General features: G+C 34.6%; 1 non-coding gene across 1 annotated transcript; it reads left to right on the top strand.

Annotated features, from left to right (window-relative positions):
* The first annotated feature begins 3,320 nt into the window (after positions 1-3,320).
* Positions 3,321-3,427, top strand: LOC136204946 (small nucleolar RNA R71). The gene has a single exon (XR_010675757.1). It is a non-coding gene; the product is annotated as a small nucleolar RNA R71 (small nucleolar RNA).
* The last annotated feature ends 11,484 nt before the right edge of the window (positions 3,428-14,911 follow it).

The following is a 14,911-nucleotide window of genomic DNA, read 5'->3' as shown; positions in this document are numbered from 1 at the left end:
ACCCTCCATCAGAATTTTTGAAGAATCAACCACGTTGCCTTGAAATATATCGCCAAGGACATAAAGATCAGATTCTTGGACGACACTACTGAACGTGCGACCGAACAGGCTGTGACTCAGAAACTTATGCAAATATAGTATAGAGTTGGAATAGAAAGACTTATTATAGGCAAGTTTTGGGTGGAAAGGCCAGATACCGGTGAGCATTCGCCAAATATCAGTAGACGTCATATCTCTTCCATGATGACGTTTGGTAGTATCCTTCAAGGGAAAACCAAACCAAGCATGCAATTCAGGATATCCAAAAGTGAAAGTTTTGCCATCCCGACGAAAACTGAGACGCACCAGACGTTTGTTAACAAAATGCACTGTACAGAAGAACTCTAATATCCAGTCTCCAATTATAGGAAACTTCATATCAACAAATCTGGTCCATCCTAATCGCTCCATGTAGCGACTCATATCATCTTTAATTCCCAACTGATCGTTAAGAAAGTCATCCATGTATAGCATTCCAACAAAGAATGTGTATCGGAGCCTCAAGAAGCGCCTTCCCTCTTCATGATTGAAGATAGGAAAGTTACATCCATAACGCTCTTATATATCAGTATGTTTATTGCGTGAAGCAATAACTTTCTTAGATGAAGTGCTTGAGGAAGCCATGATGTTTGGAATGAGTAAGGAAGAAAGGGTCTGAACTTAATTTCTGGATTGTTGAAATGGTAAGAAAATCAGAGAATTGTTCTGATAGAGATGAAAAGAAAGTGACAGAAAACTGAACTTCTAGAACTTATTTATAAAATCCTAGGATAAAAAGAGGTGTTGTTTTTGAAATGAAAAGGCATGAAACAAACCTCTTAAAAATGAAAAAACTCAATTTTTCATTTCCGAAGAGTTGCATCTGCTGGAAAAAAGGGTTAATTTGGGCATAATTTCCCCGTGTCGCGACCGAGGATTTTGACCCGCGGTCGCGGCACGCTGATTTCCCTGCGGAAATCAGTTGTCAAAACTCCAAATTTCTGATCCTCTACCGAGAATCCTCATCCTCGGTAAGTTCAGAAATTATCCTTTCAATTTTTAATCAGAATTCTCAACTGAGAATCTGAAATCCTCTACAAGTCCAGAAATTTTCCTGGCTGCTAGTTATACCCAAATTCTCAACTGAGAATTTTAAATTCTCTATAAGTTTAGAAATTTCTTACCTCCTTAAGAATTCTATATATGTGAATCCTCAACTGAGAATTTCAAATTCTCAACTGAGAATCACTGAATTTCTTCTAATTCTCATGAAATTCCTAAAAATTAATTAAAATCATGACTTGAATATATTTTTTTATATATCTAAAATTCTAATAAAATGATATAATCTAAAACAAAACAAAATAAAAAAAATAAATAAAAATAAAAATAAAAAACTAACTATTAGAAAAAATAAAATGATTTATATGTCAGGAAATCTTGTTACGAAATTAGTTCCCATTTCGGAAATATTTTCGTAATAAATTTTGTTAAGTTCCCTACTAGCCCAATATTCTTTGTTGTACCTCAAACGGTTTGGTAACTCTTTAAGTTCTAATTTAGGTGGAATTACGACTGAAGGCGGAACTGGTCCATCTTCTCGAATCAAAGGCTCTGGGTCCTTATCTTCTAATTCTTCACCCATTATAGGTTCTATTATTTCTTCTCTTTGAACAATGTCATTAACACATTCTTCAATTAAATCAAGCTTCATACAAGCGAAATCCTCCATAGGATATTTCATCGCTTGATTCATATCGAACTCGATCTTATCGTCACCTATTCGTAAAACTACTTTTCCTTTCGACACATCAACTAGAGCACGTCCCGTGTTCATGAATGGTCTACCAAAGATTAGCGGACAATTAGCATCATAAGCAAAATCTAAGATAACAAAATTAGTAGGAAAAATAAATTTGTCAACTTTTACCAAAACGTCTTCAATTATACCATATGGTCTTTTAGTGGATTGATCCGCTAATTGCAAAACCATATTGGTACGCTTGATGTCTTCTTCTAATCCTAATTTCTCAAAAATAGACAATGGCATCAAGTTTATACTAGCTCCTAAATCGCAAAGACAGCTTGGGAATTCCATATTTCCCAAAGTACATGGAATGGTAAAGCATCCGGGATCTTTGAGTTTAGTAGGTAATTTGCTTGATACTATCGAACTACATTCTTCAGAAAGTGAAATGGATGAAATTCCTTCCCAACTAATCTTTTTTGAAATTAAATCTTTCAAGAATTTTCCATAATTAGGAATTTGCGTAATTGCATCCATGAATGTTAAATTTATATGCAAATTTTTAAGTTTGTCTAAAAATGATAAAAGTTGTTTATCATGGTCCTTATTTCGGACCCTGTGTGGAAAAGGTGGCTTTGGTACAAAAGGTTTTGGATTAGAGTCAATTGGCGTATCTTTTTGTTTTAATGTATCTTCTTTGGATTATGGTGAATCATTTCCAGGTAAAGTTGAATTTCCGGGCATTTCCAGACCTAAGTAGTTTTTCCCCGAATGAAGAGTGATAGCCTTAACATGCTCTTTCGGATTTTCTTCCGTTTGGCTGGGAAGACTTCCCTCTTTGCGGGATGGAATTGATTTAGCAAGTTGTCCAATTTGAACCTCCAAATTATGGATGCTAGATGATTGGTTTTTGATAAGCTGATCGAATTTATTTTCGATCCGTTTAAAACCATCGTCTTGATTACTTACCTTTCCATTCATAGCATCTATAAATTTGTCGATTTTTGAAGATAAAGTGCTAATCGTATCTCTTGTTTGATTTTGATAATTATTTATACGATATTGATTAGCATTTGCATTATTATTATTATTACCATCTTTCCAGTTAAAGTTAGGATGATTTCTCCATCCAGGATTATAAGTATTAGAATAAGGATTAGTAGTTTGGTTTTGTCCTTGGACAAAATTTACCTGTTCTATCTCATTCATACCTTCGTAATCAATGTCTCTCTGGATCGGATCATTAGGATCGCATGGTGCCATAAATTTATCAATTTTGTGCGATAAGGCAGAAAATTGGGCTTGTAACATTGCTACAGGATCAAGATTCATTACACCTTTAACCGATGATGTACATGAGGATGATGGTTTCGCCGTTGGTATATGTCCACGCTCTGCGGGCCACATACTGCTGTTGATTGCCATTTCCTCCAAAAGTTCTCTTGCTTGGGCGGACGTCTTCTTCATAAATAACCCTCCAGACATAGCATCTAATGAACCTCTAGTCGTAGGATTTAATCCATTATAGAATGTCTGCATTAAAAGTGCATCTGGCAATTGGTGGTGTGGGCATAAATGTTGAAGTTCTTTAAAACGTTCCCAAGCTTCATAAAGAGTTTCATTATCATTTTGTGTAAAAGATGTCAACTCTTTGATGACTCTTACGGTTTTTGCTAAGGGAAAATATTTTTGTAAAAATGCTTGGGCTAATTGGTCCCAAGTTTCAAATGTTGCAGCAGGCATAGAAGTTAACCAAATTTTTGCCTTATCCTTCAAAGTGAAAGGAAAGAGGCGAAGTTTGATTGCTTCGGCTGTTACATCAGTAATTTTAAAAGTGTCACAAATTTCTAAGAAATTTGTCAAATGTGCATTAGGGTTTTCGTTAGGCAATCCGTAAAACGTTACGTTGTTTTGCAACATATTAAGCAAAGCAGGCTTAATTTCAAATTGATTTGCGTTTATACGGGGTCTAACTACACTATTAGTTACACCGGCCATTCCTGGCCTAGCATAATCCATAAGTGTCGGTGGATCGGCCATGATTTCTGGCTGGACTACTTTGGTTTTTAAGGGTGTTTTGTCTTTGTTTTTGTTATTTTTCTTGTTTTTCTTAAGTGTTCTTTCAATTTCTGGATCAAAAGGATCTGGTGGCGTGCCCGAATTTCGCGAACTGCGCATGAACTTGAAATTGTTACACGAGCCAAACTATCTTCAAAACAAAATTGAAAACAAAATGTGTTATATAAACTGAAAAATAAATAAAATATAAAAATTGTATAAAAATAATGTATAAACCTATATTCGAAAATAAAATACAAAAAATAAAAATTTATCAAAATTTTTGGCGTATCCCCGGCAACGGCGCCAAAAACTTGTTGAGCGATTTCCGCAAGTGCACGGTTTCGCTTGTAGTAATAAAAATATCGATCCCACAGGGATACGTTTTTTAACGAAAAACTTATTTTTGAATTATTAATTTCGAACTTGTTGGATTTATTATTAAATGTAAATGAAAAGTGAAAATTGGATTAATTGAATTTAGGAAATTTATTTGATTGAATTTGTGAACTTTGAGTATTTGAAAATGCTGGAATAAGATTATGTATTTAGAATAAATCGATTGTTAGAAAGATCTTCTGATTTTAAGGATGAATTTTACAAAACATGAACATTTAGAACTTATTAGAAAAATGAATGAATTTGTTCATTTGCATTAAGCAAAGAAAACAACTTAAACTTTGTATTATTATGATGATGAAATAAATGACGGAACCTCTAATTAATTGGCTTTGAACGCGACAAAACCCTTTCGGGATAGTTGCCCTTACTCAAATTAACACTCTTTCGAGATGATAATTTGCCTAAGTGTTCAACAAAGTTTCCTTGTAATGATTTTGAATTCAAGTGCATATTAATGAAAACACCAGCCTCACTTATATTGGATTGGTTACCATAAGTGCTGCATAACGATTTGTCGAATAGAACAGACTTTATTAGATGAAATATAAATTGATACAAGTTTACAGAGAATAAGGAGCATCGAGTTCTTCGAGGGCGTGCAAGTGAAGGGCTTGATCGGTTCCGCTTCCTTGGGTTTCCTAGGAGGTTGTCAGGCTCGGGGGCGAACACTTTACTCAATCTTCTCGCTGTAACTTCTTAATAGGGATTCGGTCGGCCACTACCATGATGCAAACTAAAACTGGAACAATGTCTAAACGCTACTGAGTTGTAATTAAACTATAAACAATATGTGTACCTCATCTTGTTTTGTACAGAATCTAATTTCTAACTCTCGAAATGTTTTTACTTAGAACTTCGACATAAGTTCTACGCTCTGATTTCTATATCTATATTATAGCATGTCATTACACTTTTTCTCAACATCAACTCTTTATTTATAGATGTTGAAGGGTTGTGTTTGAAGTGATGTATCCGTTGGTTAAGAGTCGTGTCCGTTGTGAAAGGACGTCTTTATCCACTTGAACGAACGCGTTTCTTGGATTTTCAGCATGTGTTAAATGCTCTTGGTGAATTTCTGCACTTACCGAGGATAGTAATCCGCGGCCGTAAGTGACGTAGCACTGAGCTGAACGACGGACGAAGGGGAGAAAAGGTTATACTACGCGTGTCGCGGCCGCGGGTCTGGGATCCACTGTCGCGGCCCGGCAGGTTTTCTTACTTCTTGCTTTCGTTCGTGTCCTCGACTTGGCGCTTTCGATTTACGTCGTCTTTGACTCCTTTTGTAGGGCTTTTCTTCTGTTTTAGATCCTTTTTCGTTCCTATTTGGATTTTACCAAATATTCAAGTACCTTGCAAGAAAGAAAGATATTCGAAAGTAAAAGTAATCTAAACAGATATAAATAACACAAATTCGTAATAAAAATGATGTAAATGTTAATGATATTTTAGGTATATTTTGGGCTTAACAAGGGGCAGCTTGACTTGATATGGCCAGTTTGATGACATTCAAAGCATGTAATGGGCTTTGAGCTGTCCTTCTTGTACTTGCTGTCACTAGAGTCAGTTTTGTACTTATCAAACTTTTTATAAGGCTTCTTAGAATATTTGTCATTCTTTTTGAACAGCCTTTTCATCTTTCTGGTGAACATAACCATCTCTTCATCATCTGCTGAGCTTCCATCAGTGGAGTCAGCTTTCATGACAAGAGACTTTTGCTTCTTGTCTTCAGACTTTTCTTTCACCTCGAAATTCTTCATCGAGATCTCATGGGTCAGCAGTGAGCCGATGAGTTCATCATACTTATAGGTGGTTAAGTCTTGAGCTTCCTCAACAGCGGTCTTCTTCGCTTGCCAGTCTTTAGGAAGACTCCTAAGAATCTTCTTGACTTGTTCTTCCTTGGTGAAGATCTTCCCAAGTCTCTTGAGCTCGTTGATGATGTTTGTAAACCTTTCATTCATGTCAGAGATTCCTTCATCATCGTTCATTTCGAACAGCTCGTATAGTCTCATCTGCTGGTTCACCTTGGACTCCTTCACTGTGTTGGTTCCTTCGTAGGTGACCTCCAGCTTCTTCCAGATCTCTTGCGCTGACTCACAACTTGATATCTTGTTATATTCTGCAGCATCAAGCGCACAGTGAAGCATATTTATAGCCGAAGCGTGATTTTGTAGCTTCTTGAGATCATCCTCTGTCCATTTGGCCTCAGCTTTGACAACTGTTTGGCCAGCCACAACTTCAACAGGAACAAATGGGACTTGGACTATTGAAAGCCATGCACTCATATTTGTTGCCTGAATAAAGTTTTTCATCCTATTCTTCCAGAAGGTGTAGTTAGACCCGAAGAATAGGGGAGGCCGAGTAATAGACAGCCCCTCAGGTAAGATCTGAGTTGTTTGGTTTCCTGGGAGAAACCGAGTGCTGTTTTCACCCATAGTGTGGATCAGCTCAAGGTAGTTAAACCTTTCACAGTGAGCTTTTAGGCTCTGATACCACTTGTTGGTCCCTTATAACGTAACAAGTTAGTTCCAAGGGGGGGATAGGAACTATTTAAAATTTTAGTACATTAAGGCTAACTTCTTCTTTTTTTTTGAAAAAGGATTACACAGCGCGCTGAGTAAATTAAGACACTAGCTTAGTCAACTGGTGACTAAGTCAGCTTCTTTCTTTGAGTCAGGAGATAGCACTTGAGTCTATTCCTGAACTCAGATACTCAATACACACAACTCAGCGTGACCTCTTTACTTGGTCAGTTTTGTTTAAGCAAGCAATATATATATATTAAGGAGTTTCAGGTTAGAAAGATGTTACTCAGCAGATTTATCCAGGTTCGGCCTCTAAGCCTACATCCTGTCCCCGGAACACGTTCCGAGCTTTCGAATTCTCTACTGAGCTCTTTAACGGTAGAGCATCAAACCTTTTACAACTTAGAAGCTGAGTATAACAAGAGTACCTTCCTCTATACCTCTACTCACTCCTAATCTCTCGTTGAGTACTATAACCGAGTACTCAGCCTCTCCTTTCTAATCTCTAGAAATTATAAAGATTTGTCCTAAACAACAATTGCTAAGACACCTTAGATGATTGAATAATCACTCTAGACTTTTACACGAAAGATATAGAATTTGGTGTAAGTATTTGCTTTGCTTTTTCTCACAGAACTTCGAGTAGAATTTTGGTCAGCGTAATGGCTTGATGAAGATCTGTGTGGAATGAAGCAACTGAAAGGCTCTATTTATAGAGACGTCTGAGGCATCAGTCATTTCGAATTTCGAAATAACCATTGGAGGGAAACGGCTTCCTATCGTTGTCACTCAGTCTTGCTCAGAGCTCTTGGCCAATCAGATTTGAGTATCTTCTGTCCTCGGTCAGTGCTGAGCAGCTTTTAGTCAGTCCGGCATAATGTCTCTCCATTTATGGTAAGGTCAACTAGACAGCGTTCTGTGTCTTCTGAACTTTACCCAAAGTGAAAACACTTTGTCTGGAAGTTGTTCTTGCTCAGCTGCTGTCTTGTACTCTTTGTCGATACAACTCAGCAGCTTCGTTCCGAAGTTGTTCAACGAAGGTCTTCTCGATCCTTCTCTCGCTGAGCTACGTTTTGTACACAACGACAGCGTTTTGCACACGCGGGCCGAGTGGTCTAGATCTGTTTGACTTGGGCTTTGACTTCCGTATTGGGCTTTAAGCCTTTTAGTCTTTATGTCTTATAAACAATTTAACTCAACATTGAACAAACACATTAGTGTAATAAATCAAAGCATTTAAACTTAGTGTGTTTAGAATATATTTAATTTTACTTAAATAATTTTATCAAATCAAAATCATGTGGAAAGGTGTTTCAACAGAAACAAGTCTTGTAATCGAGCTGAATTTTTTTAATTATAGTTTCTGCGTCGAAAGTTTTATTTCTCTAAGCTCTTAGAGAAGAAGAATGGTTATGCGTCAAGTCTATTGCAAGAATGGTTTCTACACTTTTGGTACTACTTTTACTATCTTTTTCTTATTTCTATCATCTAAAAAAAAGAAATTATATTTATTTATTTTTGTAACTCTTTAGAATCAATTAATTGTTAAGAGACAGTTTTTCTCCACCAGGAAACGAGATATACTTTGCTAAATTTGTAATATTTTTTATTTTATTTATTGATTCTTAACGGGTAAGGGTACCCGTGAGTACCCGCGTATTAAATGGGAATGGTATGGGATGCAAAAATATACCCGTTAGGATAATGGGACGGGTACGGGTAATTAAAAAATAAACGGGTAAGGGTTTGGGATTGGCACTACCCGCGGGTATCCTACCCGTTTCCATCCCTACTCCCAAGCCCCCTAAACTTGTCCCTTTTTGGACCGAATCCATGATATAATTATGGATATTTAGCTTTCCAATTAAATTTTGGAGATTTAGTTTTTTAAATCCCTGACTTTCAATCCAATATTTAAAATTTCTAAATCTCTTGTTGGACGAAACTGTACCTAAACCCATTTGTTGTGCTGATGTGTCAACATCTGGATGGTGCATGATCAATTTAGTCCCGGATTATTCTAAATTTTTTTATAATTCCTCTTCCAATCTTTCCGAATGTGGATGAATAGAATGAAGGAAATGTAGGGTGAATTTCGAAACAAGTAACCTAGCGATTAATTGCAAAGTTATCTCTATTGATTTGTCATTGTCCTAAACATGTCTTAATTTTTCTCTTAGTTTGTAGAATTATTGCATCCCTCCCAAATTGCATGACCAGTAATACAAAATTGTACATAGTTGGTCCGCCTTACACTGCAAAATTTGTTTTTAAATAAATCAGAATAATACAATTTTTTTAAAAAAAATTGAATACAATAAATATGAATACTCGTATTTGCTCCTCTATAGATCACATGGCCGGCCCTGCCCTTAGGCAATAGAATAGAGACGGTGGCTTAGGGCCTCCAAAAAATAAAGGCTCTATATAATAAATTTTTTAATATACTATTAATATTTTATGGAATAATTATAAAAAGAACATTGAATATCAATTTTTAATTAGTTATTTTACGTCTAAAACAGCTTGAGTAGTTTTTAGGCAATAATATTTTTATGTTTATATGAATATATTATTTTTATTTTATTTTTGTTATACGGTACTTTTTTCGTCATTTTATTATAAAAAGGCTTAATACATCATTTGCTCCCTCAATTTGTTCAAAAAGCTTGATTGGTCCCCTAAACTTTCAAAGTGTTCTGATAGCCTCCTGAACTTGCATAAAATGTAATCAATTGATCACTCGGTCGCAAAAAAGTAAGTTAAATGTGAAAGATGTATCCACGCATCTTAGAATGTTATTACGTAATTTAAAAATGGATTAAAAATGAAGTTATTACTTATTTAACTATAAAATTTATCTTCTCTAATATTAGAATTGTATATCCCGATTTTGGTCGTTTTACTTTTTTTAAAACTCGGGGAAGATATATTTCACATTTGACTTACTTTTTTACGACTGAGTGATCAATAGATTACATTTTATGCAAGTTCATGGGGCTATCCAGACATTTTAAAAGTTCAGAGGCCAATCAAGATTTTTGGACAAGTTCAGGAGGGCAAATGATGTATTAAACCAATAAATAATTAAATATTAGTATTTAGTAATTATTTTCTAAACTTGTATTGGTAATAAAAAACGATATATAAAAAACAAATTAAAAATCCTACAATGATATATAATAAAAAAATGGAGGGAATTCGGCAACAAAATAAAATATATTAGAGAATTATTTGTAACTATATCAATAACACAATAAATGTATTAACCATTTATGGACATATAATAAAAAACTTACACATTAATATAGTTTCATACATTTTTTTTTGTTGGCTATTTATAATTATGTTCATAACACACTAAACACATTAGATAGTTTGGCACCAAAATTTGTTATTAGTATATATAACAGACTTAGTTCATTACAACAAAAACAGTCTATGGAGGCAGTTTTTTTTGCTACGCCTCCAAGGCATAGGAACGATTTTGCCGACCGCCATAAATCTGTCATTAAAGGAGCTCAGAACTACGAATGACCGATGAAAATCATCACCGACGGAATAAGGTCAAACGTAGCGACAAAATTATAGAGGCGGTTAAAACTTTCTATTCATACTATAACGGTGGTTAAAACCACCCCTATTCTTGATTTTTTTTTATTTTTTTTTAGTTATATTCTATTCTCTATATTACAATGGTATACCCGGTAATAATTTGATTGTTCACTCAAATTTAAATGCACAAATCATTTCAAAAATAGAATACAATGTCAAAATATTCAAAAGTTTGTTACATGATAATTCTAAATGACTCGTATATGTGTAGTTCTTAAAATTAAAAAACAAACTAAATTCAACCAAACATATTCCTTTCAATATCACTCTGCGGCCAAATTGGTCATTTGATTCGAGTCACAATAAAAGAAACCATTTTGCTAATAATGTAAAGATTTTACCATCTACTCTGCTTCAAATACTCATTTCCTACTTCCTCTATTTTCACGGTTTCCTCCTTTTGGGCATTCATTTTCCGAAACAACACAATTTTCATCCGAACTCATAATATCACGTCTTTGGTATGAAAGAATTGCAGCAGTGAATGGATACAGATTTCATATTTCAATTCTAACAACCACTGCTCTGTTGCAAACCAGATTAGACTATACACAAACAAATAGCCAAAATTAGTAACTGTTATAACATAAATCCACTTCTCTGTTGCAAGTTCCCTCTTTTATGTGATCCAACTTGGATTGAAACACTTACCTAAGGATGAACAAATTTAAGAAAAACAAACCCCCTTTATATTAAGAGTTAAGATTATAATATTATCCTCACATCTCATCATTCAGATTGCCAGAAACTTGCATAATTGCTAGTATCTTGAAGCTCTTAGCCTAGTGGTTGAGAGCTTACTTATGCCTTAGGAGGTCATGAGTTCGAATCACATCCGGATCTGGTGGGAATTTTTCTTTCTTCTTTAATGTAAACGCATTGTGCGCAAATTTTTGAAAAAAAAAAACAATGTTTCCACATTGAACAGTTTTGTTGTTCAACACATTTTGTAAAAAGAAAAACTACACTTTGACATTATTAGAAAAAAAACAGGGAATTTTGCATAAATTCCACACTAAAAGGATGCCAACAAAGCAGCATCAAGAGGACCATCTAGCATAAATTCAATAAAATATCAATCCCAAAAAAAAATACTTGTGACATTCTTTTTAGAACGAAAAATCGATTGAGGAAACGTTGAGGCACTGGACAGTAGTCTTAAAGATAGAATTTAGTGATAAGAAGCAATGGGCTCTGAAACTTGATCTTACTCTACTATATGCAAACAATTAATAGAGAAATTTTGTAAACAATTTTGAATCCAAAAGGTAGAAACATATTTTTGGCAATGCTCAGGACGACTTTAAAGATAATGTAAAATTTATCGTGAAGGCGATCCAGTCGACTCTATTATTTGCTCAACCACATACCAAAGAATCATCCACCTTGAAATAGTTAGCTCAATTTTAATTCCATGATAATTCAATATCAAATTTCATTACAAAAAAATGAATCACATAATCCAAGCAAAAGTACTAATCATAGAAGAAATAAATCATAATAATAATGAAAATAAAAAAATAATAATAATACTCCTGTTTGCTTCAAACACCTCTTCCAATGAATCATCCATCTGCCACTGCTTCTATTTGTTCCTCTTTCCAAGATCCTTCTTTCTTTACTTTTGCTCCTTATATTTCACACATTCTTATTTTAGGACCCTATGGATACAAGACTTTCCACACAGTAACCACAATTGTACAAATCACTTAAAGAAGAGCTTCTTATCACTTCAAGACTTGTTTCTTTAACATCATATGAATACATGTTTCCATGAAAGATAAGAAGAATCTTATCATCTTCCTTTGAATATCCCAGAGTTCTGAACTCCTTGTTAAATTGTGTTCCAATTTCAAGCATATAAGTTTGTAGTGTTGTAAGAGAGAATAACTTAGTCCAAATAAACTCAACTCCTTCCTTCTTTCTGACATACAAATCAACCTTCCTCTCAGTGAAAAATCTGATAGAAAGACACCCTTCAAAAACCTGCAAACATGTAGGATATGCTTGGTTTTGCGAGATAGGCAAAGCTACCACAGAGAAAGTCTCTTCTGAAACATCAAATGCTACAATTGCATATGATCCCTCTCTATTTCGAGAGCATAAAAAATGCACACAACCATCTACAAAACTATTTCCATTACAAGCAACTTCAATAAAATTATATTCAGTATAAGGAAAAACCGGAAGCCTTCTCCAACAATTCGACTTCAATCCAAGAATCCAAGCCTCAAATGATGGATCTGAGTATATAAGTACTAAAACCTTGTAATCATCTGCAGTAGCGTCATAACCAAAACCCAACGCCTTTATTCCTCTATAAAATTGGTGGAAAGTGGGAAGTGTCCTGTAGTGTCTGGTTGATGGATTCAGTATAGTAAATTTGTCATCCCATGTATTGAAGATAACCAAACCGTTGCAATAAACAGCAAGGCCGAGGTTTATGCGTGAATTCTGGAAATTGAGCAGAAACTCTTCTTGGAAGCCATCGTTTATATCTATAGCACGAAATACTGTAGAAAGTCTTCTTAAATTGGATCGGCTACTGAGAATCAGCTTGCGATGCAGCCTGTTCTTGGAAGAGGTATGAAGATGAGAATAGATAAAATCACGGCTGTCAATAATTGCACGCCATGATTTGCAAACGCATCTAAACCTAAGAAGAGACTTAACCGGCAGCCGAATCAGAATTTGGTTTCTCAAATCTTGTGGAAGATTTGCCATAATGTAAATCCTCAATCTTTGTCTGATGTGTTTTCCTTTTGTTCAAATTTATATGATAGAGTATAATATTTCTCCTTTTATAGTTTAAGATTTAGTCTATAAGATTTGAATTTTAGCATTTTATTTTCGGTTTTTGAAAATAATTATGGGTTATGTTTTCATTGACTAATCAAACATATTTAAGTTATGTTTTCATTGATTAGTCAAACATATTTAAGGATATACAAGAGTAATGAAAGGCTACAAAATAGGAAATGCCATCCTAGAATATTCACAAAGTAACTCATTTATGTCATCTGTGTTTTTGTTATATTTCGTGGATTCATTCGTCGACAGGCCTGTGAACTTTCATTTCAGGCAATGAAAATGAAGCTGGCAGGCTTGTGGAGTAGAACTTTGTTGAACAAATCATGCGGCATAATTGCAGTTAGGTCTTTCTTATTTACAAGTTTTCCTTATAAAAGTTGGAGTAGGAAAAGCTATTGTTTAATTGTATGTATTTAGCAGCCAATCAATCTCGATTAAAAGGGTACAAAATTTTAGAAAAGTTTTCAGTTTTGAAAGTAATTATGCGTGATCTTTTTTCATTGATTTGTCAAACATATTTAAGGATAAAATTGTGGCTATAAAATAGAAAAGGCTACTAAGGAAATAACTCACTTTACAAATATAGCTACAAACCAGGAAAGGCTATCTAAGGAAATAATTGACTTAACAAATATATTAAATATACTGGAATATATTTGTATGGTCTAACACTCCTTACAGTCGAAGCAGGAGATTTCTGAATGCTGAGACTGTTTAGAAATTATAAGGAATGATGCGTGGAAGCCCTTTAATGAAGATATCATTTGATAACCTATGGGCGGTTCTGGACATAAATCAGGAGTACGACCGTCCACGACTGAAGGCCAAGAGGGGTGCAATTATTATATATATATATATATATATTAATTATTTTTTATTATAAATATAATTGCAATATCCATTCAGACCTAAAAAAGATTACTAAATAATATGATAATATAGATTTCAAATGAACCAAATTTTTGTTTTAAACTTTTAAATACAAGTTTTTTATTAATGAACATGAGAATATATAAAATCAGAGCTGTTAATAAATGCATACCATGATTTCGAAATGCATCTAAAGTGAAGAAGATATACTTCACATGCAGCAAAAAGTAGAATTTCGTTAATCAAATCATGTGGCAGATTTGCCATATCAGTTACTATCTAATCAATTAAGGATTTGTTTGGTATGTGGTAATATAATAGAATAGAATAATAATTCAATTATAATGTTTTATTGACAAATTTAAAGCCGAGTGAAGGTGTGGTTAAGCTTAACACTGATGGCTCTTGTCTAAAGGACGGGAGAATTGCCGCAGGAGGGGTTCTGAGAAATGATGGTGACAGTTGGGTCTCTGGTTTCTCTCAGAATTTGGGAATAGGTTCGTCTTTCTCTGCAGAGCTTTGGGGGATTTTTTCTGGCCTTAAACTAGCAAAAAATCTGGGGTGAAGAAACTTCTGGTGGAGTCTGATAACCTTGAAGCGGTCAAAATGATATCTGAGAACAATGTTATTTGCCTAAATAGCCAAAATTTAATCAAATGCATTAGAAGGATTGGCTCCTCCTTTGATTTTCTTAGCTTTGCTCATATTTATAGGGAGCAAAATCGAGTAGCGGACCGTCTTGCGGTTGAAGGGCATTCAAGGATGTTGGATCTTTCAACCTTTTCTTCTCCTCAGTTGTTCATTTCGTCTCTGATCTTGGATGATGTGGTGGGGTCAGTTTTCCCACGCTGATCTCGGGTTAAGCGGC

Source organism: Euphorbia lathyris, chromosome 8 (assembly GCF_963576675.1).
Source record: "Euphorbia lathyris chromosome 8, ddEupLath1.1, whole genome shotgun sequence".
NCBI lineage: Eukaryota > Viridiplantae > Streptophyta > Magnoliopsida > Malpighiales > Euphorbiaceae > Euphorbia > Euphorbia lathyris.
The sequence above is the reverse complement of the archived record's forward strand: the minus strand, read 5'-3'. Positions and strand labels throughout refer to the sequence as shown.